Consider the following 25,467-nt stretch of genomic DNA (forward strand, 5'->3'; position numbering starts at 1 on the left):
GCGTGTTTACTTTTAAAACCGGATTGCGCATCAATGCGTGTTTACCATTAACTAGACTTGTAGTCAAGACCGCCTAAACCGAGACCAAGACACTACCAAGATCAGAGGGTATCAAGACCGAGACCAAGACGAGACCAAGGCCAAGACAGACTGAGTCAAGACCAAGACAAAGTCGAGACGAGACCGAGACGAGACCAAGACCGAGACCAAAAAAAACAACAAAAAAAACAGCTAGTGAGCTAGTGTTACACCATAACTTGCATCAATTGATTAAGAGCAGCATACTGGGGTAAGAGGTTCAGTCCCAGTTTAAATTCAATTTAAGAAGGTATTATTTCAACTACAGACAGAACTATGCAGGGACAGAGCTTGTCATAAATGTGTGTGACTGTGAGCTCACTCACTGTAAATGTTTTTGTAGACTGGGTGAGATAAACTAGGTAGAGCAATTGCATGACAGCTGTTACTGCACTATTAGAGGATTGAGACTCCTTTGTCTGCTGTTGAGGACTGATATAACTGACTGACTGACTGGTCCAAAAGTCATCTGATAAAACAGCTAACACCTCCAACAGCTATGGGGAAATATGTAACTAATTATAATTATACTTAATTTGTAGATGAAATTGAAGATACACAATTATAACCTTGCCAGAAATAGATTAAGCCTGTGAAGTCAAAACAATGTGATATGCAGATGTTATTTAAATGTCAATGGTCACATTTATTTAGTTAAACAACTCCATTTTAAATAAAATACAGTAAACAACAATGACATGCGCACATGTCACATGAATCAAATGCAAACTACAAATTCTACATACCAATACAAACTGCACATCGAATGGTGCATTAACAAGAATAGAGACAAGATGCTGACATCTTGATGTCTGCAATAGCATGTGATTACAACACACTGCCAATAATATAAAGCCTGTTCTTCAGTAAGGCAAGAACAACAGCTCACTGACACGGTTTTGATATACAGTATTTCTACTCAATGAATTCGCCAAAATATCTAACGTTGGTGAAAACTGTTAATGTTTAAGTAGCCGAGAGACACTGATAAGTTAACTACCTGTACTTAGCATGTAGTTACACTCTTAGCCAAAAATGTTTCAGTAAGTCTGCAAAGAACTGAAGCTTGCAAAAAAATATCCGTCCCCTAAATAATTTATACCGCTAGCTTACCTCTCCGGGTGACTCCGCTCCAGGTGTCTGGTGAATGTTGATGTCGTCCCGGCTGTTTCGGTTAGAGACTTTGCAAAACTTGCATTTTGCAGAATGCCTCTTTGTTGCCCCTGGACTGCAAATTTCTTTGTGTTCGGTGAATGCAAATTAATGATGGCAGAATTCGCTGACATTATTATTACTACTGTAGGTCTGACTGAGACTGACAGCTACGACCGTTCGCGCTGGCTACACTTGCGTCTTTTGAATAGATGAGCGCCAGTTTCTTAATCACAACAAAAATACATGTATGTCATTGATTGGTTGCATTTGAAAGGTTGCATTTGAAGCGAAATAATTTAATGTTGCATTATCGAATATTATGTTTTGTATCATGGACATTATTTGTTGCAAATCTCCCGACCACTATGTCGACCTGAGACCGCAAGACCAAGACAATGAGACCAAGACAAGACCGAGGGATCCGAGACCAAGACAAGACCAAGACCAAAGACGGTCGAGACTGTGACAAGACCGAGACCACGTAAAAGTGGTCTCGAGACATCCAACTCCACCATTAACCCATTTGTACCGGCTGCTGTGCGGCGCAACATTGTATCTAGTAGATACAATGTTGCTCCGCGCACAAATGGGTTAAGAAAATTAGCATCCGATCGGTGTCGTCCAATCGTGATTGACAGGTGTTATGACATACCCCCTTGATTTAGAGACCATTTGGGCTAAATTAATATAGCCCAGACCAAAAGTGACTCTCACTGATGACGGACACTGTTGGAGGCGGGAAAAAAAAGGGAAAAAACCCTGACCACAATGACGAGCGCTAATTTACCTAACGAAGTGGACTATCTACTGACTCATCCGTTTTCGTTGATGTCTTCAGAAGAAAAAAAATAAATAAAGAGACTGGGGGCACATCGGCCAAACGATGTTCAGATAAAACAAAAGGACACATCACAAAATCGTTCATTTTGCACCTCTTGGTTCGAAAGGAAAGACTGGCTAACGGCTAGCTTAGCTAGGAGCGCTCTCTTCCGTTTCCCTTGCGTGCTGTTCGGAGACACAGCTTGGACCCAACAAGGGGTTGCGGATTTAAAACCGGTGTTCTGTAAAATAAAGAAACGCGAATGCAGTGCAACTCACATTGGAAACTGTGTGAAGCGTTCAATGTTGGGCAAAGTAAATATTGCCTGTCAGCTGGATGACGGCCACCACATCTCCGTACAGAGACACAACGAGCAGGTAAAGAAAAACACATTCACAATCTTTAGTGCACTTTTTCGGAGACATTGAAATTAATACAAATAGCAATGACAACCCCTATGACATTGGCAGAGTCAGAGAGGTGCTTCAGTACACTGAAGAGGATCAAAACATTTCTCCGAAGTACCATCGGACAAGATAGGCTTTACGCCCTAGCGATGCTGTCTGTTGAGCGGGACCTCATCCGAAAATCACCGGACGTCAATGGCATGGTGATTAACCTGTTTGCGACTCAGAAAGGCCGTCGATGTGAGCTTTTATTCGGGACATGATGCTTGCTTCAAAATGTTTGTGATAAAAACAGTGCAGTTGGCAGTCGTTACAGTGCGAACACCTGTAGCCTACTTATCTAATTGTTTATAGAGCATTATTAATTGCTGTAACTTGCTGCTGTATCTCTGGACTGTATCTCGGATGTGGTTTTGGAAAATCATTTCGTTTCTCCATTGCCTGCTGTCTCCCTGCATTCTATTTGTTGTGATTCGAGGCCTGATATTGAATTTATTCGGGACATGAGGCTTGCTTCATGTTTGTGATAAAAAACAGTGCAGTTGGCAGTCGTTACAGTGCGAACACGTCTAATGTAGTCTCTCTCTCTCTCTCTCTCTCTGTCCCCCCCCCCTTCCTGTGAGGATGGACACTGGGTTACAGTGGCCCTCGCACCCCCCCCCCCCCCCCTTCCCGTGAGGATGGGACACTGGGTTACAGCGGCCCTCACAAAAGCGGCCCTATCATATCCCGATAACGATATAAATCACGATATAGCACATTTTCTGTAAATTCAATGAAAAATAGTTTATATAAAATGACCACATGGAAAGGCCTATTTTGTGTTACATTTTGAATTATATACTCTATACAAATAAAGATAATTTACTCATGATTATTTTTCTCCTATTATTTAGAAACTTTGTGCAAATTATGCATGCAACAAAATATAAAATATGAATGTATAAATATAAAAAGGTAAATAGAAAACACTTTTTTGGTTGGTTTTCAAAAATATTAAAACCAACCAAAAAGCTCTTGAGTCGTGGGGACTGCGTGAGGATCACCTAGTCTGTGTCACCACGGATAACGCGACTAACAACATCCTTGCACTTCGGCTGAATGACTGGACATGCTTGCAATGTTTTGGTCACCGTCTTCATCTAGCCATGGTGAGTGTCTAAAACAATGTAAAAATATATTTCAGCAAGAATAAGAATTTTCATAGTAACAGCCATACATGGTAAAATATTTCAATTGAGTTTCTGAGCATTTAAAAGCCAGTTTAAAAGCTTAAAATCCAGAATACTCCCCCTGACTTTGTAAACAATCAAGTCATGATTTTTCCCACCCCCTAGTGCACACCTCTATAAAATACAGTAACAATAAAATATAATTTTTAAATTAAAATAGTGGTTGGTTTGTGAGGTTATCCGTGGTGACACAGACTAGGTGATCCTCACGCAGTCCCCACGACTCAAGAGCTTCACTGAGACCTCTGGCTATAATTTCTCCCGTGTGGTCATCTGGGAAATAGCTTGTCTGTAAACACCGACTGCAGAGTCCAGTCTCGAACAAAGTGTATTGTCAGGCTCATATAGGGATGTGTCGTTCGGCTCGACCACATATCTGTTGTTATAGCGTAGTACAATACCTTGTGGATTTCCTCCTCTACTTTGGCCCGACACTCTTGATATAAATGAGGCAACTGGACTCGAGTGAAGTATTTTCGGCTTGGCATTGTGTACCTCGGGTCGAGTGCACACCAACTCACGAAACCCCTGTTTCTCGACCGTGTAAATTGTGGCCATGTCTATGCAGATTTAAATTGCAATGGCAGCCGTTATCTCCTTCCATCGTAGGTTATCTTTGTCATATGGTGTGCCGCGGGCAAAAGCTTCTTGCACGGTCTGGGGTTTGTTTTGAGCACTCGACGACTGTATTTTTTTGGATTTCATCCGTAGACTCTCTCCGTACTGTTTGTCGTGATTCTTTCGTAGGTGGTAAAATAGGTTGGTGGTGTTTTGGTCTGGTGTGGGGACCGGTTTGCGGCATACTTTACAAAGTACGTTTTTCTGGTCCGTGTCCGACTTTTCAAACCCAAACCACGTCCATGCGATAGAAGTAGCCCCTCTTTTAGGTACAAGCTCACTTTGTCTTGGCTGGTCGTCGGAGTCCTTCTCCTGTTCAGAATTGTCACGTTGACTCTCCTCCATGTTTGTTTGTGTTGCCGCTCCGGTGGCGTAGTGGATAGAGCGTGTACCATATTGGCTCCGGCCTCCGTTGCAGTGGTCGCAGGTTCGAGTCCGACCCGTGGACCTTTACTGCAGGTCATTCCCCCCTCTCTCTGTCTCCCCATTTCAACTCTGTACTGTCAAAAAAAGCTTGAAAATGCCAAAAAAAAAAAAAAGAGTGATTTGCGGCAAGACGATATAAACGATAGAGCATCATATGCCCAGCCCTAGCTGTAACTCACCCATTTTAGAATCACATTCTCTGTTGTGTATAATTCCCAATTATTATTGATGTATTTGCACTTTTAATCTTGCTGAATTCTACAAGGCAGATAAATTAAGTTAAAACTTAGCTCCTCGGCTCCATTCGTCTTTGTAAGGAAATGTTCTCTTTTGTCTTAATTATTTTGTCAGAATGCACCAGAATGCTTAGTTTGTATGTGAAAATCACAAAAAGGGGGTTTCATTAGCTATAGTGGGTGGGGGTTTGGTTTACAAACCTTTAGCCCCCCCTAAAATAAAGTTCACCAGCCACCACTGGCAATATGGTTCCCGGAGAAGAACTACATGCCCCAGGAGCAGCCCGACGAAAGGAACACAGTGGTGTTTGCAGCACCTGCCAAATATTTTGCCTATAATGAGAGCATGCTTCATAGAGGCGAACTCCATTTCATGTGAAGGTTTGGACAAGCTTGGGTTGCTAATTTGATTTAGCATGTTTTTGTTTGTGAAGAAGAAACTTAATTATGTTTTTTGTGTTAAAAGCTTTTCATTTTGCTTCAGTTTCTCCAAGTCGTCCACAGTACAGCAAGACACTACAAAAGCTGACCGGCAAGGCTCTCATAACACCACAGTGCGTCATGGTAAAAGGAAATTTCCTTTCGGACCAGTATCCAACGCCTAGATATGAATCTTCTTGCATATTCAACTGACATATCTGCTTATAGTTAAAATATGTTTTTACATTCCAAGCACAGACCGGGCACGGAAACCAGCTTTCATATGTGTTGACACCATCACAGCCGGCACAATGCTGTGTGCTCATCGAAACAGACCGCATAGCCCACGGCTGCCTTTACTTTAGTAATGCAAAGCAACAATTATGTTTAAAAGGAGGCTAATCTAAGAACCGATTAGGCCCGACCACTTAATGGACACTCAGCAGGGGGGTAGTGCGCAAAGCCTGCTGCTATTGGCTGATTGGATTCTGTCTCCATGGGAAAGGCGGTTGCAAAACAAGCTAGTTAGGCCAGGCTACATCAAAGCAGGTTTTTGGCTTCCTGGAGGAACAGTACGAAGTGTAATTTCATTCAGAGTGAACCTTTGCTCGTGTTTGGAGACTGAAGCACCTGAGGATACATCGCTGAAACAATTGGCTGTGTTTCACGAAAACAGCCCTGTTTAGGGTTTTAAATGAAGTCACAGTGTGAGATGCAATTTCATTAAAAGCTTGCTTTTGTTCATGTAAAGAAAAATGTATGAGAGAAAGGTGGAGGACCCGGGGATGCGCTTGAACAATTACTACACAAGTGTATAAACGAAGCACTGTTTGGAGTAATTAAAAATGATAACACTGCAATCAGCTGAGGCTTGCATCGTCTGAAAATTGAGGGGTGCAGGAGCCTGAGGGATGGGTGGGCTACCGTTCCCAATAGCATTACTTTTAAACGGTGTCATCTCAATACTTGTGAGCAGTTGAAAGGGAAGCTGAGTTTGGAATTATTCTGGAATTGTAAAAGGGGTTCTGTGCGTTGCCTATAGATAAACAGAAAATGTATGGTTTGAACCAGAAATCTGGAAACGAGGTCAAATGGGGGGGTGTGTGTGTGTGTGTACGTGTGTGTGAGTGAGAGCGCGAAAGAGTGTGTGACTGAATAATATTGTGTGTGTGTAATACCAACAATACACACAAGGACCTGATTGTTTTGGTATCTTTCCGTAGTTTTCCTGGAGAGCAATATATGTTTGCACAAGCGTTTTCCTTCTCCACCGCAACCACATTGATCTCATAGAAAATCCACCTGCATAAGCAGATTTTACAGCTCCTTCATCTGTAAACCCAGGTGCAATACGCATAAAGGCGTTTTATTATGTTCCTCTATCACTGAGGTTACCTAATTTTAACATAGTGGAGTGCTTGAAAAGATAGTGTTCCCGCTGCTTTTGGCTGTATCTATCCCGCTGCTTTTGGCTGTATCTATCCCGCTGCTTTTGGCTGTATCTATCCCGCTGCTTTTGGCTGTCTATTGAGGGGCAGTTGTAATGGACTGCATGCAGAGCAAAGTTGAGTGCAGGCAAAGGGAAGCGTAAACACAGTGTACTCTTCTAATGAATGAGGTGGATGTTACTGGTCACCCAGAGGTGTAGAATATATGGATGACGAAGGGGTGCTTTTTTAAACCCTTTTTCTTAATTTGCATATTTTTCAAGATCAGGATTTAATGCGTTCGGCGCAATTTTGGACCTTTGAAAACATTAAAGTTTCAAATCTTTTTGTTGTCTCTTTCCATTTTCTATACTAAAATATGCATTGGAATAACTAAGTGTCTGAGACGTTGAGGACACAATCTCACCCTGAAGACTTCTTCTACTTAATGAATCTTTTTCAGTTTCCTATTTTATTTATTGTTTGGTTCCAACGAGCCCTGGAGTGCCCCATCTTCATTAAAGGAGTTCCTCATTGATCAATCACTGTCCACTGTATCTTTGCTGTAATTGTGGCTCTCTCTCCTAATCATGACTGACACCTCATCCCCCCCCCCCCTTCTCTTGTCACAGGTCTCGGGGGAGAGAATGTTTCATGACTTTCACACCTTCAACCTCAAGGTAGGCCCCTCTTGTTATCTCTCTCTCTCTCTCTCTCTCTCTCTCTCTCTCTCTCTCCCCCTTTCTAAAGATTTATCTCCTGCCTCTTCCTGTTTAGGAATAGTTCTGTTCTTTTTCTCAATCAACCTCGATATTTTAATGAAGTTGAGGTCGGTTGTGCATCAACAGTGAGGCAGTCCTGTGTCTAAATCATGTATTACCAATTAAAATCATTTGTAGTTAATCACATCGCTTAACTCAATTGTATTGGGCAATAATGAACAATTCCCAACCCCCATGGTATTAATCAATGGTCTCGAATGAAAATGAAATGCGTAAAATCGATACAAAACAGTTGGGATACACCTACTAGGTTAATACAGAGAAAGGTAAGTCAGAATGATCGTTCCTCGTAAAAACTGTGCTATAATTTGGTCGGTCCAAAAAAAAATACATTTTAAAGTGTGCCCGGTGACCTAATGTTGTTAAATGGCCTCAAGGCCATTTTTACAGCGCCATGGGCTATTGCGCTCCAAGTCGTTTCAGAGTCGGCGCGATCCCACATTATGTAGATTGTCTTAACTCCAGATCGGGCCCATAAACATGAGTGGTGGTGGTTATTGATTTGCCTGTCATCAAGTATGGCACGAGAGTTTCCAGGCAGCTGGCATCATAACGAACACAAATACATCTCCAGGCTGATCTTTCACGCACGCACGCACGCACGCACACACGCACGCACACACACACACATGCACATGCACACACACCCCTCCAGTGAGCCACTTAATGTGAAGTAGAAAACAAAAATGTATTTTGTGCTCTTAAAAACAAACTTCTAGTACTGTTTATGACTTTTGGAGGATCGCTCTCATTGCCAGACAACTGCAGTCGTTGGTGTGGATTCAAGTTAGGGTATAGGAGGGGATTCAGTTGGAATGATGTAATCCCCGTAAACATTAATACTTTCTGTTATCTGTTATTTATATACGGGCAGGAAGGGGTTAGGTAAATCGGCTTTTCCAGAGTAACAAGTGATTCGTTGGTCTGAGATGAATGACGCGCTGTTCATGCGCGCTGCGCCGTTCATGTTTATCATGAGCTTTGTACTTCCAGTCGGCACTGCCTCCTTCCTCCCCTTTTGCTTTTGTTCTTCACATCATCCCAGAGGAGTTACATTTTCAGACAACCGGGTGTTTAGCCGGCCGTCTTATCGCTATGGCAACGATGACAAAGCAATGCGTTGTTTGCTGGGCGCGTTCGGGGCGGGGGATCTGAGTAGACCAACGTCTCCTTAGATCCAGTGTTGTGAGACGCCAGCAACATGACAGCGCGGGTACTAGTGGCTGTGATGAATCAACTGGGACAGAGGCAGGCTGTGTGTGTGTGTGTGTGTGTGTGTGTGTGTGTGTGTGTGTGTGTGTGTGTGTGTGTGTGTGTGTGTGTGTGTGTGTGTGTGTGTGTGTGTGTGTGTGTATACCTCTGTGTGTATGCATGTTTTTTTTATATGCAACTGTGTAGGCCTATGTACGTTTTTGTGTGTGTGTGTGTTAGTGTGTCCATGTATTTGTCTGTGTGTGTGTGTGTGTAGGTATGTTTTTGTGTGTGTTTGTGTGTGTGTGTGTGTGTGTGTGTGTGCAGTGTGCAGAGGATTCTGCTCCCAGTCAGTGTGAGTGAAGGTCCGCCTTGCTGCGATTCACCCTCTTATAGGACATGATTGCTTTTCTACACACTGAATGGGAGTTTATTAGCTGGAGAATAATGTGATACATAAACAGAATTTGAGATGAGGACGTGTTGACATAGATCAGCATTTTCAAGTCGCCGATAGGAACGAGTGGGCACGTTGTTGTGATTCGGTTGAATAACGTTGCGGGAATGGTACAGCAGAGCGTGGCATTTTGGTGTTTTAAACGGACGTTAACAGAGATTACACCGTGAGTTTTATGTTGAGGTTCACAGTAATGTCCATGATCCTCCTGATGAAGATGGAGAATGGACACGATGCCACTCTATATGGTTTACGTTTCATAGCAAATTCATATTCCAGTCATTGGGGAATAAAAAAAAACGGGAAATTGAGTGGGACCGGGTGCTTTATTTTTTTAGTCTTACATTTAAAATGTAATCAGTACAATCACCACGGGCAATCAGTTCTCGATGAATTCACCTGAGCACACCACCTGCGAAAAAATTACATCGCTAAGTAGGCCTTTTTATCAAAGCTGGATTAAGTTCTGCCTTTGATTAACATCTCTCATCAGAAATCCGAATGTCAAAGTTGCAACCAGGAAGCAAGGGCGAATAATATTGTTGAAATTTGTTTGATCTCTCAAGGCCTCATTTGCCTCAGATAAAGGCAAATTGAAGAGCATGTGAACGGCTAGGGTATGTTTACATGCTCACAAATCTAGTCTTTATGGAAGTTGAGCCACGTTTTGCATGATGTGGATGTTAACATTTGACCATACGATGGAACATATACTTGTGAACAATTACCACGCCCACTCAAAATGTTTTTGAAGACTTTGTGAAGTAGCATGTGCAATTAAAACAATGTTAAAACTCCTCGCCACCTTTCTATATTTCTTGAGTGAGATAAATCCTGCATTATACTGGACTCTCGTTAATTGGTTAATAAGGTTATAGTTTATTGCAAACTGATACTATTACCAATGCTGAGCCTAAAGCAGCAATGCATAAACTATAGCTAATGAAATGTTGCTCTCCTTTATACAATGCATGCTTTCCTCAAACTTACCTTGGCTCAACTTTTCCCCTGCTGGTTGTAAATGGTTTCCAAAGCCTTCGTCATTATGATTGGTAGTAATAGTTGTTAAGATGGTACTCCTCGTACTTGTTTTAATTGTGTTTGGATAATTGCTTTTTGAAAAACCACAAGATCAGATTGATAATGTTAAAACATATTTGTTTAGCAATTTCCGTACAGCGTTAGTAGTTCGAAGGGAACTACATTTAACCTTGGCGCTAGCTATTACACTTGAGTATTAAACGTAAGTGACCAGTGAGAGTAAGGATCCTGTAGTCTTGACATTAGGATGTAGCAGAAGTATCCCATCCATGCACTTGCCCACAGGAACCCTCGCGCGCGCGTGCACACACACACACACACACACACACACACACACACACACACAGTTCTCCATCCAGAGTTCAGGGCTATGCTCCCGAGTTTTCCCAGGTGACCGCCAGTTCTGGGTCCATGTAGATGCTCCCAGTGCAGACTCAGCTGAGGTCAATAGGCTGTGGGGGGGGGCATCCAGACATAATGACAGTAGCCCTGCCGAGAGAGGTGAGGGCCATCTCTCCACGACCGTGTCCTTCAAGCAAATCTGCATCACCCCTTGTTCTTCCTCCAAAACCTCGTTCCTTGCTCTGAATACTGAAAAAACGCTTGTCAATGGTTTGTATGTTTGTCTGAGACTTTTGCCAAGGGTTCCAGGAAACGTGTATTTTTTCAAACGCTAAGTCCTCTTAATCACAAAACACAACATGCCTGTGTAAAATACATAACCAGGAACAGGAAATGCACACGTTGTGAACTCTCGGGACGGTAAATCATTGCCTAATTGCTTCGGCCCTGATGGCTTAATTAAATGCTTGACTGTGTAATGATATTTGCTCGAAAGGGAACGGAAAACGTCCAAGCGCTGTAGAGTTTGTTCCAGGACGGAGCCGGGATCGATGTGGTGCCCAGGCGGTGGAACCCAAGGTGTTTTCCAACTGGTTTTAAAGTGGACGTTTTGTATCGACGCCGTCCCCGCCTTACTTACTGGACCGAGCACTCATTTCTCTTGGTGTCAGGACATTGATCGTAACATGCACACGGTTGTGCTTCACACTGTGCTCTGCATGCACAAAGAAAACACAAAGATGGATGCCTTCACACTGCTTGTTTACTTCCTTCATTTATGCGTAATATTCTGCATTCTTTCTCGATGGTTTACTCCAACCGGTGACCATAACCATGCCAGTTGCAGAGAGTTAAACGGTGGAACCGTTTGAAGCGGCAAAATGAACACGACTACTTAAAAAGTGTTTATCAAACTATCCCCTGGGCTGTAACTGGTTACCTTAATCCCCCCAGATCATGAGATGTCGCCGAAGCCGATGGAACGAGAGCGTCTGAATTATATGTCCCCAAATCGATCCCCTACCATCACCCAGCCCCCAACACCCCTCTGGGATGCAAGCCACCCAAAAAAGGGCACCTGACCCGCTTCGCTGGATGCTGGAGGTCACCTGACACGAAAGCACCAGTCCTTGTTTTACCTCTCCAGACCCCCCCCACCCCCCCTCCCACAGCCCACTGCAATAAGCTCCCACTCTGGCGAGACCACCAAGGCTAATAAGGATTTTATCTGCCTTTTTGTGATATTTGATATTAACCACCTCATCAAAGTTAAGCCCGCGGTGAACGCCAGCCTCCGACGGTCCACGTGTGCATTAGCCTAACAATGTCTCTGAAACTAAATCTTGATCAAATTGAAATTAAGTTCCGATGAATGGCCGGCGGCGTGCCGGGTACACATCAGTCAAGACGAGTCGAGATAGCGACCGAGTTGGAGGAACTTCACGGTTACGGGAAACTTAACGGCTGGCGTCGACGACGCACTCGTCGGTAGGAACTAATAACCGGCCTGTAATGAAGAGCAGAATAACTTTCAGTGCCCGCCCTTAAAAACGGGTCTCAAGAGAGAATGGGGAGACGAGACGTTGAGCCCCAGCTTAGACATAATACGCAGACGAAAGTACGTCCGTTCAAACACGATACATTTGAGGTGTGTTGTGTTTTGCTTCTCGGGTACATCTATATCTGTGCGTGTGTGTGTGTGTCTCTGTTGTGGTCTGTGACACAAAGGCCTTACAAGCATTGGTTGCAAATGTCATTTATGTTAAGGTAAATGGCTTAGTCTATCAACCCGAGTTGGTGTTGTAGTGTGTTTTTGTGTGTGTGTGTGTCCTTGTGTGTGTATCAGTGTGTGTGTGTCAGTTCATCCTTGTGTGTGCGTCAGTTTGAGCGAGTGCCTGCGTGCGTGTGCTTGTGCGTGCGTTCTGTGTGCGTGCGTTTGTGCGGGCACGTGCGTGCATTTGTGCGGATGAATTAATTGAAATTAGTGTTTGCTTTTAACGGGGGACAATGTAAATGAGCTCAAAGGAGAGCCTGACTTGGATGTTCTCAGACAACACAGTCGGAGAGCCTGGGTGCACGCGCGCGCGATTTCTCCAGGTAAACCCCTGCGCTGGGGCCAGGGCCGAAAGGTTCCTGGATCCTTATCGTCCCTTGTGGCGTCTTTTGTCAGGTTGTATGGAGAGGAGGTGGGGAGAAATCACTGGAAAATATGGCTTGGAGTGATAGAAAATAAATTACTTCAGCGGGGCAAGGAAGAGATTGGGGGATTTATCAAAGTGAGATGGAAGTGCCTCCCTAGTCTGTGCCCCCAAAATTAAAGGGAAATAGAATGCCTTACAGCTCAGTGATGGTAGTGGAAAAAAATGTGCATCTATAAATATTTATGTGTGCTGTGTGTCTTTCTTCATGCGTTTGGTCCTTTGGTCTGAAATGAATAATTGATTGGCTATCAACATCGCATGAGGAAAATCAATACGGAAAAATGTCCCCCAATCAAACATCTATGGTTTATGTGCCAATGAAAAGCAGCTCCTCATTGAATGGTTTTCTTGAGTATTGAACAGGCTTTCAGATGGTGAAGTAAAGCAGCAGAATAATTAATTTATTCAAATGTTTCATTTAAAGGGGACATATACCACCAGGTGTGAGTGTGATTAGCCATTACAAGAAGGTTTGAAAATGTGCAGCATTGTGACATCACAGGTTGGCGTGTCCATCTATCCGTCACACATCTAGATGGACACGCCCACCTGTGATGTCACAATGCTGCACATTTTGAAAACGGCTTGTAATGGCTAATCACACTCACACCTGGTGGTATGATATGTCCCCTTTAATTATTTAATAACGGGCTGAAATAAGAAGGTAATTCTGAAGCAGCGTTGTATCCACGAGCAGTCAATGTCTATGGGCCCCGTTTCCCGAAAGCATCGTTAGCCTAAGTGGATCGTGAAGTGCGTTGTGTGAGCATCGTACAGTTTTCACACCGTTTCCCGAAAGCATCGTTGGTAACGAACGTCTTTAAAACGCTCGTAGCTAACTAGGACTCCAGGGGTACTCGTAGGATGCTAAGAGCATCGTTAGCCTACTATAGCCTCAGTGGCGTCACCAGCGGACATTCCGTGTATTGGATGTGTTTTATTCAAACACATCCAATACCATGGAATGCCCACCTGGCGCAATTTCGCAACCAAAAACAGTGGTTATTGCCGATATATTACTCAAAGACTACTGTTAGATTTAAACAGCAAAGATAGACATGTTAGAAGTCAACAACAACATAATTTATTGCAGCAATTTAAAATTCTAAAAATATATGCGCAGCCGAAATCAATCGCCACGTCACAAGGCATATAATAAAATCCAATGATTCCATTGCTCTTGTGTGGGAGGTCGCTTCCGAGCTGCACGTGCTGTCTCTCTCTGATTTTAATTCAACCATTGTGGTTTAAATGTCCTCATTATGATCAATGGCAGAAGACATAGGCTACTGTAGTCATGAATCATGCTGAGTCCAGCGGGTGTCGGAGAATTTTTGTAGGCGTTTTTTGTTGCGATTGTTTGCATTAAAGGAAAATTAAATTGTAAGGAAGGAAAATGCCGTGAAAAAATGTACGCACATGGCATTCAGGATTAGGACTGATATCAGCCTAGGCCTAATTAATTGTGTTTTAATATCTTTAGCATTCATATTATTGCAGTCTTTTCTTATCTACTCTGCTGTTGGCCTTGATGGGGAGATATTTAATTTTTAACCGTTTTCCTGCAACATTCCTGCGTCTCCCCCTCCTACTGAGCCTATTTCAGCACCGTGTCAGTAGACAGTTACAATCCTATGGAGAAATTTACGTGAGAATGATCGTATGAGCGTGGATCCTTCGTTATCGGGAAACGGGGCCCTGGTTAGGGCTAAGGGTTGCGTTAGGGCTGCTTGAAGACCTATCAACATCTATAATCCAGCAACATCTGTAATGCGACCGATAAGTGAACATGCAAGCGAGATAAAGGTTAAACCATCAGGGATGTGTTCCTCATCCGTCTGAAGCCGACTTTACACATTCAGCACCGGCAATAGTGAGGACCTGGTAGAAAACCCCCCTGAAAAAGTCAATATTGATTGATTTGAAGGCCTAGCAATTACCTCCATGTGCACACGACCATGTTAAGGTCACTATTATCTTGGCTCATTTTATGGGTCAACGCCCTTGCTTTCGCCAAAATAAATTAGCGACGTAAACACCTTAACTCACCTTGATAAAATTGACGGCGAGTGTAAACAACTTTCATAGCAGAGCGAGGTATTCTCTGCGACTCGCTGCCCCTTCGTATCATACCGCTGAACCCTGATGAATTAATGTGTGCAGGGAGACGTGTCTGTGTACAACACACCAGCAGTAACCCCATCCATGCTGTCGTGACTTCAGACTGCAGGAAGGTGCACTTTAGCTGGATTGATGATCTACATCAATGTGGGGTATTCATGGTCATCTTTGCATCAGTTTAACCATGACAGATAGCCGTGGGGTATGTATAAGGGGAAGACTAGTCTACTGGGTGGGGGTGTGTGACTCCCAGTCCATGTTACTGGGATCTGGGAGAGATACTGCGTTCGAACCCCAGTGTCTGCCTGTACTTACCCAGAGCAAGATGCCTCTGATGCAACCATCCGCTAAATCAATAGATGATTAAAGTTAATGAAAATTGATCGGTAATAAGTGTTTTAAAAATAAGACGTTTGTATTAAAAAAAAAGATCAAAAAACATGAATTCAGTAAAACTGAAAGAAAAATAACTTTAAAAAATCCCATCATCCGAATGCAGCAGAGAGCAGAACGTGCTCCACACCGTGTGACAGCATCAGCTGGGCTCCGCTCCTCCACTGAGTGTTTCTCCAGCCTGATGCTGCTGGACCTCCTCTCCTCCTCTCCTCCTCTCCTCCTCTCCTCCTCTCCTCGTCAGTGTATTGGAATTCTCCTTCCCAGAGCCCCAGGGATGACCCGCGCCCGGCCTGGCCATGCTCTTAAAACCCCCAAATAAATTCAATTTCCAATGCAGTAATCTCCCTAATGAAAAATCAATAGGCCTCACTCAATGGCAGTCTCCCGCGGGGGCTGTCGGAAAAATGAATGTATTAGCCGGGGCCCGGTGACTGCACCCGCGGGGCCATGGGGCCTATGTGATCAGACCTAATGCTACCACGCTGTGCCCCATCGGGCCCCTCTTAATGCCAGCCCATGGAGCTAGGATGACAGTATTGATCTAATGAAAGGACAATTTATATCCTCACAAGTTCTCTCACTGGTGATTACAAAACCCCATAGGCAGGGGGACGGGCGATGGACGGACTATGGACTTGAGTGTGTGTGTTTGAGCGTGTGTGAGTCTAAACTGCGTTTGACCTGAACACACGGCCAGGGCCAGCGTTCATTGTTCATCGCTACGGCGACCTCAAAGGGTTCACCTCCAAGTTGCTCACTGTTTGAAGCCCAATTCGCAGGAAATGTCTTGCAATATTCTTTGTGTTGCACATTCTTTTTTTTTTGTGCAAATAAACAGACAATTATAGAGGCCGAGACTTTGCGAGTGATAAGTCGTAATGGGTTTAATTCATGTTCTACACTGGGGAAATGACTTTCCGTTTTGTTTACGCCGTAAACCCATCAGCGACGCGGCTATGTATTCATTTACTTTTTCGCCCGTAGAACGGCTTTGCACTTTCCATATTGTTCTGCGGGATTTCCGTGAACAATCCAAAGCCGGGTGGCTATTAATAATGCCACCCCAGTGTCAGCGGCTCAGATAAGGGGGCGCGAGGTGGTTGGCACGCTGTGTGACTCACGGTGGTATAGATAAGCCCTAATCCCCCGCCCCCCTACCCCACGCCAGGTTTGATGTAATGCATAGTAAAACTGATGAGGCGACAAAATCATACACATGTGTAACAGGGCTCCTGAAACAAGATTAAAAACTACTGATTTAAAAGGAGGCGTGAAGGATGTTTGCATACAGCGGCTGTGTTGTTGAAGAGTTGAGGTTGTGCGGCATTGGCCTCGAGGAACTCATACACATGTTGACATGTGGGAATGTGTTCTAGCCAGTTGGAGACAATTTAATTTGCCCACTTTGCATCTTGTTAGTAAATTAAAGATGATAATGCGTGGATGGTCTTTCAACTCATGGTCTCGTCTAATGTCAGTAAATCATGAAAAATATTGAATGTGCCGAAGTAATCAGAAGAAAATATTACATCCGGCTCTTTAGGCACAAACCATGCATTTGTTTATTTCTGTACTTATTTTATTACATCTTGTTCATATTTAAATCCGTAACATGTAACTACTTCTTCAACTGTTCTAGTGCTTCAAGGTTATATGTTCAGGAAGGGGGGGGTTGCATCAATTGTGATTTTGGGAACGTCACACTCCACCGGTTTCCATTGGGAAAGGCGTCGATATCTTAGGGACAACAAGGAAATGTAATATCGTTGTTCTTTTGTTCGCCCCCCCGCCCTTCCCCGGCAAACACGGAAGAGGGGGAGGAGGAGGTGGAAGAGGAGGTGGCGGAGGTCCAATTCATCCCCTCCTTAACTGATCTCCGTCCGCCCCAATCTCCCCCCCGCTCTAACGCGCTGCTCCACCAGCGGCCACAAGCAGACAGTGAGTGATTAGCACGGCTCTGCCATTGACATCATTTGCATTTTAATAGACCATAATTACAAGTCTCGGGGAGGGGAGGGGGGAGAGGGGATGGGAGTGGGGGTGGCGCCGGTGGTGGGAGAGAAATAAATTGCAGTTTGAAAAAATGTTTGAATTACTTAACAACTCTCGGTTCTCGGAGCGGCGAGATAGCGGTGAGCTGGACGCAGGGCTCCGGGGATGGCCGGGGTAGTAGTAGTAAAAGGTAGTTCGTAATGGACAGAGGAGCAGCGGGCTGTCGGATGGCAGTGACGTAGTGGATGTGAGCTGTTGTGTTGGCGTCATTCTGCGATACAGCCAGTACGGCACCGAAACAGCATACCTGGTCTGCACCACTTAAAACTGGCAGGAAGAAAAAGAACGCAACGTACCTTCTGAAATCTGAATCGCTAATAAAATTGTTGGAGATTTTCATCTGATTTTTGGTTAAATCATGAGGAACCTAATGAGTTTTTTTTATTTTCAAGTAGTCTACACCTGGTTTCCTTGCGTATGATTAGTATACTTTTATTTATTTTATTATTTTTTTTATCACCTTTAATCCTTTTTTTATTTCTCTTTTTTTTTACTCTCTGCCTTAAAAGCAAATCGGCAAACTTCCGATGCCCTTTTTCTGTTCTATTATGTCCTTATTGGTTTCTCATTAACTCCTCTGGTAATTGCAGCGCGGTCTTTTTTGGACGCCTCGTCTTATCGTGGAGTCTCACCTGCTGCGTTGTGACACACTGCCTGAGATTTGCCCGGCAGGGACGTCTCGCCCCGGGCAGCAAAATCCCATGTGACCCTGTAAGCAAGAGTGACAACACAATAATACACCCCACGACTAATCTCTCATTGGTGGATTATCAGATTAGACGGCGGTGCCAGTTGTTTATGGGGCTCGGTGACTATCGAAAAAGTTGATCTGTCAAGTTTATCCCACACTCGTGTCCCTATCAAGACGGTTTGGGTCCATACAGTTGGCTGGGGATGGGAGATAAGGGGGGCCACGACGCAGACTGAATGGACCCCATCTGGTAAATGAGAAACAAGGCCTGCCTTTCCACTCTCCCCACGACACACTTTATCTACTTTGAGAAATGGACCCCCACCCAAAGCCGGATCCGGTTGATTCCCTTGACCTCGGCGGTGTGGCGGAGCTGCCCTCTGCCTTTTATTTTGAAAGGAGATATGGAGGCGGGATTCATCCATCAGTTGGAGACTCAAGTTGGTGGTTGGTGTGGATACGATAGGAGGGGAGGGGGGTAGTGCCTCAAAAGGAGGCACTATCACAGGAGTCTGTCATAATCCAGTTTGAAAGACTTTTCCGTGGTATAGGTATCCGATAAATCAATGTTGTTGTTTTTTGCCGGTTTAATGCAACGTAGTAAATCTTTCTCTTCCGGCTTTTGACGTGGTTCAGCGATCCCAGCTAGCTCTATTCCATCCATCTTCACCCGTTAATTTCAGAAGGTCATGGCCCTCGAAAATTTGTCAGACAGGAAAATAAGGATGTGAATAACATTTAAGAGATGACTATCCCTCGGCATATAGCTCTTATCGGATTTGCAAGGCAAGGTGTAAACATTTTGACATCTACACAGGCAGGATAAGAAGTTGAATTTGCAATTACTCCAGAGACAAGCCTGGCCCTGGTTGAATTATAAACAAGGGCTTGAGAGACACAGTAAGAAGATACCTCCGTGAACCGTGACTATATTTAAAGTGTTTAGCAGACGACTTCCACGATGCGACTAACATAAGTCACTGCTGATGAAACCAGCCACCACGTATCACTTTCAAAACAGTACCCGTATATTTCCAAAAAACGGGTGAGGCAAACAAAATCTGTCCTACATCCACAGTTTAAAGGGCTCTACAATGGCAATCGTGGACTTTTGTTTTAATAAATACTTGAAATGTGTTCAAATGCTGTGAATGCTTTTTATAGTCTGATTGTTTCACTTTTTGTCTCGCATTAATATCTCAGCATTCCTTCCAAGGCTGAAATCCTTGAAGAGTGTTTGTATGTGTGTGTGTGTGTGTGTGTGTGTGTGTGTGTGTGTGCGCGCGCTAAAGTTCTGACTGTTTTCCACCTTTGACTTCAGCAAGGAGAGATTATTTCTATTTCAACAGCTTTTTTACTTCCTCCACCTCATGTCAACCCTTCAGCGGGCCAGGGATTTTGTTTTTATGTCAAACGCAGGCTTACTAGTTTCTGTGGAGGCATATTATGGCAGCTGTGAATCATCTTTGGCCTGAACGTGTTGCTTTTTCCCAGGGAATAGAAGAAAACCGAACCCAGATCCCCTTACATGTTTTGTATACGCATTACTGAGTGGACGCCCCCTTTGGGAAAATAATAATGATAATAATAATACGTTCTACCTCGTTAAACCATTCTCATTTATGACCCTCATCACAGCGGCCTGCATGCCTCATACTGCCTCGGTATGCTTTTCCATCTGGCAGGCCAATTATCACATGATCGCCAAAGATTGTTGAATTGTATGCCTCGGGACTTTCTAAGACCACGGCTCCATTTTATATTCCAAAATATTGGATATTCTTTGTGTGAAGTAGCCATACCCACCCCTTCCCCACCACGCTTTAATTACAGGTCTGACCTGTTTAGCTGGGCGAGCATGACTTAAAACTCGTATTTGCAATAGACTTCCATTGGTCACATTAGAAGGAGCTGGTGGAATAGGGAGAAGGGATCACAGCGTCGAGGTCCCGTTTCATCAGTCTATTTACATGCAGATGAATTCCTCTCTGCCGAACGCGACCGTCTAAGGATATTACAGCCTGCCTTAGGTCACGTCTCTTCAGCGACTAGAATGACCACAAACCATAGTCTGTCGAGTAATTACATTTGGCTGGTACCATATCTAGCAGGGCCCATTATTCGGTAGATATTCAGAAATCATTCATTTTCTCGAGACTGCGGGGAAAATAAGCGTATCAGGTAGTATTTCATATACACATCTTGATAAGATTGCTTTTTTCTTTTTTTTTTACAAATCAAAGATTCAATGATCATTCCCCACGATGGTTGGGTACGCTAGGCCCGAGACAACTTATTACAAATAAAACATACAAATCTTAAGAGTCTTAATACAAAAAATCATTTCTCTGTATAATACACTCAGCTACTGAAACAAAAAAAGAACATTATAGCCAAGATCACTGCTGTGACACCACCGTCACTGCAGCTAGTTTTGAATGCATTGGTTCAGATAATAACACAGTACATCTCCAGTGACACTGTTTAACATACGATACGGTAGACAAATTTTACAACCCTCCTGATCAAACCTTCTTCTGGCCAGATGTAGAGCAATGGAATTTTGTTTTAATTGTCAGGTAGCATTACATTTGAAACTCCCTGCGTAGCACACTGTCTTCCTCCGTCTCATTCCCATCAAGCACGAGGTACTTCACCTAATCTAAATCAAAGTGCGTTTGACATCGAAACGAAAGTGAAACCAAACTACGAGACACTTTTCAGCACAGATGTCCCCCACATGGCGCGGAAGCAAGTCATTTGTTGCACGTTAGTCTTATTTGTTTAATTCCCCGGTTGCTGTATAGGGAAGCAGCTGTCATCTCTTACTGAGTACTTGCTCGAATGGGTCGCAATACGTCGCCCGTATGTTCGGCTCGCTTTCCATATCTTGTTAGGCGCTCTGAATACTCGGGCGTCGCATTGAAGACACATGACTGATGTTGACCTGAATTCGATGAGCTGTCGCTTTTCTGTGATGTCACGGAGGCTCACCTCTTGACTCATTTAATCGAACAAAGCGATAATCAAGATCCGTATGTGTGGAGTGTGTGTGGAGGATGGCTGGTTGAAGCAGCCTCACCTGGCCCGAGTCAGACTGGTTGGACTCTGGGGCTGGGTATGGCTGCACACCTACAGTGAGCAATCAATGTGCAACAGGTTAAGCCAGCCATCACCACACACAACCTGAAGATCTCCTGCCCCCTAGGTGACGTGTAGCATGGTCATTGTTACAATACACACAACACACTTAGTTGTACATTTTATTCTGGGTTTCATTCAACAGAAAGCCTTTATGGAATTCAAACCCCACTTGTGACTGTACAAACAAAAGCCTTTGCTTAGCACACATACAAAAGACTTATAAGACTTGCTCGGTAATACAGCCTGGTTGAGCTGAGTCCCCTCCCTCAACTGCCTGCCCCATCCTAGTGGCAGGTTGCCCATCCTTAAAGTGAATTGATCACCGGCCCCGTGCCACAATTGGGCAGCGAAAGCCAATACATCCCCCTAAAGTATTTTAAAATGCCACCAAAGATAAAGCATGCAGGAGACGCCGTGCTCCCCGCCTCCTCCTCCTCCCACATGAAACATCTCTCTCGCTGGCAGGCATCTGTATTCTTTTTACGTTTCACCAGCACTCACTAAATCAACACACCCAACTCAAGCCCGGGGATGCCTTTTTGTTTAATCATGCATCAGCCCAGTCAAAAGCCTTCCCTGGATTATTATTTATCTTCATTGTGGTACCCCCCCCCCCCCCCCCCCCCCCCCCCCCCCCCCCCTCACCCTCCTCCCCATCCTAGACTCACTTAATAACCACTGATGATAAAAGCTGTCCGTTTTCTGAGGGGAACAAGCAGGCACACATGAAGGCCACAGAAACACTGGTCGTTCTTTGTGAGGCGATGTTTCCACTCGTCGGTACAGTGCTAGGCGGATGGCGAGGATATTCAGCGCTGCACCTGGCCTGTGGTGTGGCTTCAGCTCAGGCACGCCGCACACACACGTGCGCAGGCACGCACATACACACATAGGTATAAACAAAACATTCATACACGCGCACACACATACTTGCATATGCAAAATCATGCACACGCACGCACGCACACACACACATGCATACACACACGCAAAAACAAAAACATACATAGACACACACACACGCACACAGTCACACACGCACACGCACATACATACACACACACAGACACAAAGTCACACACACATACACACACACACATACACACAGACACACAGACACTCACACACACACAAAAAAACACACAAAGACACAGACGCACACACACAGGCAGATATAAAAACATACATACACACACACACACACACACACACACACACACACATCTGGACGAGGCCCGACCAGCCAACTGCCGGGAGTTTCCACGCCGCAATGTCTCAATGATCAGCGAGATACGGCGCCTACGAGCCCCGCCCGCCCTCCGCACGAAACACTTGAGAGGACGCCGCCAAAATGGATCTTCTGATGCTCAATTCAGCATTTTTCTATTTAATGATATTATATTTCATTTTGCTCGCAAAGAAAACAACATTACCCAAGGCAGTGAGTCGTAACGAGCCATCCTGCGACAGATTCCCGGCCTCCTTGGTGGCATTATAACTGAATTACACCCACAGAGAAAGTTTGGAAATGATTGTGTTTGTTTTCATTTTGTTTTCGCAACGCCGTCGTTCAAAGCTCGTCTCCTCCTCGTCGACGTCGTAGTGTCGTGACGTCGAGGAGGCTAGCCACCCGTAGCCCGTAGCCTGTAGAGTAATGTACGCCAGATGTGTCAGAGCTCCCGCGCACCCCCTGGCGGGTCACATGGTATCCTGTTGTCTTCTTGGAAACAGCCGGGCTTCTTTGTTGCCTTATTGTTTTTCCGTGCCTCTAACGCACGGCGCTCTAAAACCCGACCTTCAGTTGAGTTCGGTTTCATTGTTGACCGCCTTTTTTTCGGGAGGCTATGAAATGATCGGTTTCCTCTTTAAAAGGCCTTCCTCTTTATCCAGGCCAACCGACAAGTGGGTGGACCCGCCATCACAACCGCCGGTACAGAACGGTTCCAGGGCAGCACTTAGCTTGATTCCTGACTCTCTCCCCCAGGCCTCGATCTATATCGACAAACTGCCGCATATCCATCTCGCTGGTAACAGCGTTTAAGTGCACCGGGGGTAGGGGGCGGGGGGGGATTTGAATTGTGCACCGAGCGATTGTTTTGACCACAGATTGAGAAAGGCGGTTATAATTTCAAACGGGAGCGTTGTGCTCGGAGGGCTAAAGGACAAAGAGGTCAGCGGAAGTCGAGTAAGTGCCCCCTTGGGCCGCTGGGCCATTCAGAGGAGCCCACAGAGAAGGGCGAGGGGAGATGTGATAACGCTTTATCCCTGGTCAAATGCATGGGGATGCTGGCCCTGTTTGGAGAATGGACCATCCACTCAAATTAAGAGACCACTTTGAGCCCAGAGGTCAATTTCTGTTTGTAAATAGTTCACTTCAATAACATTGTTTCACACATCGAAACATCCAGAGGTCGGCTGGCACTTTTAATTTCACTTTGTTAGTGGTCTGCGTTTGTAGAGGCTATGCTACACAGGCTAAGCCCTATGTTGCAATGCATTTGGACTTATGTGTGTATGTATAATGACACACTGATATGAGTCAGAGGATGGTAAAATGGACTGTGTTTATATTGCTCTTTTCTAACCAGTGGCCACTCAAATCGCTTTACAATATTTCTTAACCTTCAACCATTCATACACACAATCAAACAACGACGGCGGTGTCAGCCATGCGAGGCGACAGCAATCTCGCCGGGAGCAGTTAGGGTGAGGCGTCTTGCTTAGGGACACCTCGTCACTCGACACTAGGAAGAGCCGGAGATCGAACTAGCAACCTTCAGGTCACCAGCCAACCCGCTCTACCTCCTCAGCCACATGCCGAATGCGGAGGGCATCAGGATTTTGATGTCCACTGATGAGGTGTTGCCACCACTTTCTTCAGGTATTCTATTCATTGACTCTCGTGTGGTGGAGTTTTCTTAATATCAGATGATATGACCCTCCTTTTTCTGTTGCTCTCCGTTCACCACTCTGACCTGAAATTCACCCACTCATCAAGAACTCCATCGGAGGAAAAACAGACAAGACGAGCCACTATCCACTCTCTCTGGCCTGACATCCCACGGCAATCCAACAGTCATTATTTTCACTTCCTGCCACCACTCACATCGCACATTGTGACAAAGCGGTCTTATGTGCCATGCCACTGATAATGGCCAGAGTGCCTATAAAGCTTACCAACAACTGAGATGAATGGAAAACATCCAAAAGGGCTACAGAAGGAATAATAACCCTCCAATAGCTTTTGGAGATGTCAACCTAGATCGTCACTTGAAATCACACGGTTCACACCAGCACCAGGTCAACACGATACAAAACGGTCCATAATAAATATTCCTGCGCCTCTTATAACAGAAGCAATTATCTTCCGCTGCTGGGAAAAATGCTTCTCAGCATGTACACCTTTTTAGAGTAAAGACTACCCCATCATTACTACCCCGTCAACTACCCTATCCTGCTTGAAGTGAGCCTCCTCCTCACATCACAGACAGCCCCACACACACTAGTATAAACACACACACACTCATCCCCCGTGTGTGCGTGTCTCGGGCAGCAGACACAGCGGCTTGATCGGAGACGTGCTTGTGTCTATTTATTTTGTGCGTCTGTATGCTAAAAGCCACGTGCTCCTTCCGTAATCATGCCCAGAGATGGCAATCTATTCTAATGTACTCCGGTTGTGTCGAATCCAATCAGCTCTTTAATAATCTCAATCCTTTCAATGGCCTAATGGTGCCGCGCTGATCGAAACGCTGTCGACTCAATGCACGGGTCCTCCAGCCCCCCGCCTGCCGGCTCCCCTCATTGTGTCTACTAACGAGGTTACAGTGTTTCCTCAGGGCCGGTGAAACACGCAGTGTACAGTGTGTACACTGAAGGTCCCCAGTCGTACGCAGTCCTCTGAGGATACCGTGAGTTTTGCACCAAGTCGTTTTGTACCGACAACAATACCAGCACTAGTACTATAACCAGCACTACTGCTATAAATACTAGTGTGCGCTCAGGAGCCAGGGGAGAAATGAGTTGATGCAGAGCCATGGCTTGAGAGACGGGGCCCAGTGCCAGCCACGGCTACCTTCAGCAACGTTGGCCCCCAGGGCTTGATGGCTGTAGTCTCTCTCACCCCCAAACCTCTCCACCAACCACCACACACACATCTCCAACAAATGTGCTCATTTTTTTTACCATATGGAGCATGGGGTCAAACGGACATGGTGTATCACAGATTTG

At 44.8% G+C, this 25,467-nt stretch overlaps 1 protein-coding gene across 7 annotated transcripts in view; it reads left to right on the forward strand.

Annotated features, from left to right (window-relative positions):
- LOC307090792 (receptor-type tyrosine-protein phosphatase delta) overlaps positions 1-25,467 on the forward strand; it is a 361,739-nt gene that overhangs the window by 168,098 nt on the left and 168,174 nt on the right. For all 7 annotated transcript variants that reach the window (XM_079757563.1, XM_079757560.1, XM_079757565.1 and 4 more), the window contains exon 7: positions 7,452-7,499. The gene's annotated coding sequence lies outside the window, so the exon portion shown is untranslated. The remainder of the gene's footprint in view (positions 1-7,451; positions 7,500-25,467) is intronic.

The sequence above is a fragment of the Pollachius pollachius genome, assembly GCF_949987615.1.
Source record: "Pollachius pollachius genome assembly, chromosome: 20".
Taxonomy (NCBI): Eukaryota; Metazoa; Chordata; class Actinopteri; order Gadiformes; family Gadidae; genus Pollachius; species Pollachius pollachius.